The sequence below is a fragment of the Sceloporus undulatus genome, chromosome 8, assembly GCF_019175285.1.
Source record: "Sceloporus undulatus isolate JIND9_A2432 ecotype Alabama chromosome 8, SceUnd_v1.1, whole genome shotgun sequence".
In the NCBI taxonomy this organism is placed as follows: domain Eukaryota; kingdom Metazoa; phylum Chordata; class Lepidosauria; order Squamata; family Phrynosomatidae; genus Sceloporus; species Sceloporus undulatus.
The window spans coordinates 26,568,901-26,575,236 of record NC_056529.1 but is presented as its reverse complement, the minus strand read 5'-3'; positions in this window follow the sequence as shown (position 1 = coordinate 26,575,236).

Below are 6,336 nucleotides of genomic sequence, written 5' to 3'. Positions count from 1 at the left end.
TCCACTCTGCCATTTTATAGTTTGCATTTGAGGCAGCTCATAAAACAAGGCTGAAAATGGCTCTCAGACAACACCAACAGGGACAAGCCTATGGAACTGAAGCAATTAATAATCCAACAGCAAAGTGCCAAAAACAATTGTGGCCAAACAGCATTGGAAAGGAGATCCATTAAAAAGAAAGACTAGATAAGCAAAAGCCCAGGGAAATAAAATCTCGATTTAAACAAATAAAGTCTGCAGGCCAAGTGGACAAGAGGTCCCTTGTATTAGATCAAACTAGCAGGAGCTGGGTTTGACAACAAATGGGGGCAAATTTATGTTTGCAAAGCTCTCTGTCAGAAAGGCTAACTTGTCAAGGGCACATCAAAGTGACAAAACTCGGTTAACTGGCCATTGCGTTATTATGCCAAAGCTGAGGACTGATAAGCATTTATTCCAAGAAAAGCAAAATAGGAGACAGGCTCCACGTGCTGATAGATGGCCACTTCTATATTTTCTTATTACTTTAAAAAAGCTCAAGGCATTTCAGCCTCTACCATTTTTCATTCTTAGTCAAAAGCAGGGCCAAAACACAGGTTATGTCCTTAGCAGAGAGAAGGAACGTTCCCATTTTTTGGCTCTGGTTTCCAGAAACCAGCAGTGTAGCTCAGTTGCTCCTAAGCTCCCAGTTGGGAGTTCATGGTCCTTAACTTAGGCGATATAGGAAGACAAGTGGGAAATTATAACCTTCTCTGCTGAAAGAGTCACTTACCACGATCAACTTGCCCTTCGGTGCAATAAAAGACTTATCTCTGAGTCTGATGCTGTGAGCTCCAAGGATGACTCAGCCCTCTATCCTTTCGTAGGTCGGTAAAATGCATATCCAGCTTGTTGGGGGCAATTGACTAATGCATTGTAAACTGCTTAGAGAGTACTGAGTTCACTGATAAGCGGTATAGAAATGTCAGTGCTATTGCTATAGCTATTGATGCTCTAACCAGATCACCACCAGAATGCTAGATCGGGTACTTAGTTAAAGAGACATGACTAAGGAACATCTCCTGGCCTGATTCTCAACATTATTCTGATTCTGATCCTAAGCATTTCAGATAAGAGAGACTCAACCTGTATGAGATACACACACACTCACACACACACACACACACACACACACACACACACAGGGACTTGAGATATGATTGTGTTTGCAAAATTCAATAACAGTTGGTGCTATACAATCCAGAAAGAGCTGCAGTGCCACCACAAAGTGTGACAAAGAGGCAGAACCCAGGAACTGATCTGCACTTGTACATTATGATCTTCCCTTGAGTTCCTCCCTTTTGTCTGCGCCTGCAAACTGTCAGTTCACTGCAAACAATTCACGCTTTTTCTCCAGGCCCACAACCGATGTCAAATATTTTACCCTTCTTCCCCTTGAACCCCAAGACGCCCCTGTCTTGGGTTACTGTTTTAAACCCAGAATGCTTTGATCCCCACCTCCTGTAATGCTGGGAATATTTTGAAGCCTCCGACTTTGTTCCCATCCCAGCTGCTATTGTTTCGGGGGAAGCATAAACATGGAACCCGAAGGGACACCGAGGGGGAAATTAAAACCGTTCCATGCTCCCCTCCATCAGCCCCCAGATGACCTCCTGCTTTGCCAAATAATCCTCCGCAAAGCAAATTCTTCCTGGATTATATTTTAATATCTGCAAAGCCTCCAGCTGAAAAGGAAAACAAATGGGAGAGCGGCTCATGGGTCTCCTTGGGGAGACAGGAGAGAAGTAAACGAACAGCATGGATGGATTAGAGGGACCAGCAGAAGCAAGCCTGACCCCACTGTAGGCCAGAAGGGAGAAGACAACTAGGCCAGGGATGGGGGACCATTAGGCACATGTGGACTCAGTAACAGTTATGGATGTTATTAATGAGAAAGAGGACACAAGTTAGGGCCGGCTGCAGCAGTTTGCTTTTGCCCAAATCTACTGGGAAGGGCAAGAATCTTCCCCCTGTCTCCTCTCTCCATTGTGCAACAGGACATCTTATGTTGTGTCCCATTGTGCATCACTGCAATTCATTAGCCTGGTTTTGTATCATGTTAGCAACATAACTTCATCATCATCAGGTTATGCATCACAGCCACTGAGGCAGGATCTTGGCCAATTTATTTCATACCTGGCTCTTCATGTGGCTTGAGGTGAGGAACAGCAACAAATTAAATGTAAGTTTTGCTCAGACAGGGTTTGGGCAACCCTTTGTAGAGCCAACGTGGCGTAGTGGTTTGAGCTTTGGACTACAAATCTGGAGGTCATTATTTGATTCCCCACTCGAACATGGACATTCACATAGCAGCAACCTTTGGGAAGTGGCTGACAACTGCAATCGCATGTTCTTACCCTTCCGCTTGGAAGACAGTGTTTGACAGTGTTGAAAACAAATCATGCGACCCTAGATTGCCAAAGGGCTATCATGGGGAAAAATGTGATAAGAAATTGTGCCAAACTGGTATGCTTCCATTCTTAAACTACTGCAACTGTGGTGGGACAGCAGGCTTGTGCAATTAAGTCCTGGGTTTGTGGGAAGGTCTTGTTCTTGTCTGAATATGAGATGATGGGAGACTATCTATAGGCAAGTAGAGGCCTGCAGAGCCCTTGAAAGGGTAGCATTATTATAATATCTGGAGCATGTCCAGAGGAGAAAGACCAAAACGGTGAAAAGTATAGAAACCATGCCTTATGAGAAGCAGCTTAGGGAGCTGGGTACGTTTAGCCTGGAGTAGAGATGGTTAAGAGGTGATACGATTATAGTCCTGTTTAAATATTTGAAGGGATGTGATACTGAAGATGGAGCAAGCTTGTTTTCTGCTGCTCCAGAGAATAGGACCCAATGGAGCAATGGATGCAAGCTGCAGGAAAAGATTCCACCTCAACATTAGGAAAATGTCTTGACCGTAAGAGCTGTTCAACGGTAAAAGATGCTGCCTAGAAGTGTGATGGAGTCTCCTTTGGAGGTTTTAAAGCAGAGACTGGGCAGCCATCTGCGGAGGTGCTTTGATTCTGTGTTCCTCCAGGACAGCACTACAAAGGATCCCTTTTTAATGTTATTTTCCATTCTTTGAATGGTTACAGGCACCTTGGTAGTGTATACTAGGATGGATGGCGGTGTCTCATGGATCTTCCAAAGAAATAACTAAATATGTAAGGAAATAAAATGAGCCCAGACTCAATTACGCTCTGCCTGAAAAACCATGGGTTGGCATCCCACCCCACTTGGAGGGCTCTCTCCTTGTTCTTGCCCCCTTTGATGCCATGAATGGCAGGACTGTGTCCAAAACATGCCGGGTTAAAAGGTGGGAATCCTAATCTGTGTAAAGCTACCAACATTGGCCCGGCAAAGTCTATTGAGAGAGGGAGGGAGAGGAGAAGAGTTTTGCCGTTGGCAGAGGTTTTGTTCAGGGCCGACTCTCTTTCTCTATTGTTCCTTAACATCCTGGCCTCGCGATTCCCACAGCCCCTGGGACAATAGAGACACAACAGGTTTCTCTGGGGAGAAAACCTAATCTGAGAGATACCGAGCTTTTCTGAAAAGCGCTTCCTCACAGAAATAGAAAAAAGACGAGAAAAAGAAAAGGGCCCGGTGAAACCTCCCTGTTTTGGGTGTTTGTCTTATTTTATTTGGTTCCCCCGAATCAGCGGACACTTGATACGATGGCTTTAGGTATTATTGCTCGGCATTGTCTGTCTTCTGAATGTGACCCTTGTTTCCAAAGCGAGGGCCTCAGGAGGGAGAGCCATGGAGGACAGAGGTGTGCTGGATTTTCTCCCTCCAAAGATGCCAAGCTGGCTTTGTCCCTCATCTCAGCCTGAAAGGGAGACTCAAAAGGAGAGTGTAAAAGAGCAGCAAAGAACAGAAGGAGGACAAGAGCAGGAGAATGTGTTCAGTTGTTGTGAACCTCGATGGGAAAAACTGGGTCACGGCTATAGAGTAACACAGGGAAGCAGCAGCAGCATCTAAGATGTCAGTGTACCATGTGGGCCTACTTGCAATGGAGAAATTGCTGATGGGAAATCGCTCAGTCCTTACTAAGGGTTTGTTCTTGTGTGCCTTCCAATTGCTTCCAACCTATAGTAACCCTAAGGCAAACCAGTCTATGAGTTTTCTTGCAAGATTTATTCAGAAGAGGTTTGCCACTGGCCATGCAGGGATTTGAATTCTGGTCTTCCAGTCCGACACTCAAGCCTTTCCACCATGTTGCTTCAATTGACATAAACTGAACATTAAAATAATCTTCTTTGTGGGTTTTTCAGGCTCTTTGGCCATGTTCTAGAAGAGTTTATTCCTGATGTTTCACCTGCATCTATGGCTGGCATCTTCAGAGAATTCTTTCATGGATGCCGGCCATGAAAGCCTTTGACTTCAGAATGGATCTGAGAACAAATCAACCCTAAATTCTCCCTAGAAGTCAAGATAGAATCATAGAATCATAGAATCATAGAATCGTAGAGTTGGAAGAGACCACTAGGGCCATCCAGTCCAACCCCCTGCCATGCAGGAAATCCAAATCAAAGCATCCCTGACAGATGGCCATCCAGCCTCTGTTTAAAGACCTCCAAGGAAGGAGACTCTATCACCCTCCGAGGAAGGAGTGCATTCCATTGTCGAACAGCCCTAACTGTCAGGAAGTTCCTCCTAATGTTCAGGTGGAATCTCTTTTCCTGCAGCTTGCATCCATTGTTCCGGGTCCTGTTCTCTGGAGCAGCAGAAAACAAGCTTGCTCCCTCTTCAATATGACATCCCTTCAAATATTTAAACAGGGCTATCATATCACCTCTTAACCTTCTTTTCTCCAGGCTAAACATCCCCAGCTCCCTAAGTCGTTCCTCATAGGGCATGGTTTCCAGACCTTTCACCATTTTTGTCGCCCTCCTTTGGACACGCTCCAGTTTCTCAATGTCCTTTCTGAATTGTGGCGCCCAGAACTGGACACAATATTCTAGGTGGGGCCTGACCAGAGCAGAATATAGTGGCACTATTACTTCTCTTGATCTAGACACTATACTTCTATTGATGCAGCCTAAAATAGCATTGGCCTTTTTAGCTGCCGCATCACACTGTTCACTCATGTTCAACTTGTGGTCTACTTGGACTCCTAGATCCCTTTCACACGTAGTTTCATTCAGCCAGGTGTCACCCATCCTATATCTGTGCATTTTATTTTTCCGCCCTAAGTGCAATACCTTACATTTCTCCGTGTTGAATTTCATTTTGTTAGCTTTGGCCCAGCTTTCTAGTCTATTCAGGTCATTTTGAATCTTGATCCTGTCCTCTGGGGTATTAGCTATTCCCCCTAATTTGGTATCATCTGCAAATTTGATAAGTATGCTTCCAATTCTGTCATCCAGGTCATTGATAAAGATGTTGAATAGCACTGGGCCCAGGACAGAGCCCTGTGGGACCCCACTGGTCACTTCTCTCCAGGATGAAAAGGAGCCATTGTTGAGCACCCTTTGGGTTCGGCCGGTCAACCAATTACAGATCCATTTAACAGTTCCTTTGTCTAGCCCACATTTTACAAGCTTGTTTGCAAGAATGTCATGGGGAACTTTGTCAAAGGCCTTACTGAAATCAAGATATACTATATCCACAGCATTCCCTTCATCTACCAAGCTGGTAATTTTATCAAAGAAAGAGATTAGGTTTGTCTGGCATGACTTGTTTCTCTGAAACCCATGTTGACTTTTTGTGATGATGGCATTGCCTTCTAGATGTTCACAGACTCTCTGTTTAATGATCTGCTCCAGAATCTTTCCTAGTACTGATGTCAGACTAACTGGACGATAATTGTTGGGATCCTCTTTCTTCCCCTTTTTGAAGATGGGGACAACGTTTGCCCTCCGCCAGTCTGCTGGGATCTCTCCTGTTTTCCAGGAGTTTTCAAAGATTATTGCCAATGGCTCCGATATTACATTTGCCAGTTCTTTTAATACCCTTGGATGGAGTTCATCTGGTCCCGGAGACTTAAATTCATTTAGATTAATAAGGTATTCCTCTACTATCTCTTTACTTATTCTGTACTGAAATGCCCCTATCCTGTCCTCTGCTCCATTATCCTCAGGTTGAGCACCCTTTGCCTTTTCTGAGAAGACTGAGGCAAAGAAGGTGTTGAGTAATTCTGCCTTTTCTCTGTCTTCTGTTAGCATTTTGCCATCTTCTCCACGCAGTGGCCCTACCGTTTCCTTCTTCTTCCTCTTGCTGCGGACATATCCAAAAAAGCCCTTTTTATTGTTCTTAACCTCTCTAGCAAGCCTGAGTTCATTCTGTGCTTTAGCTTTTCTGACTTTACCCCTACACATGCCT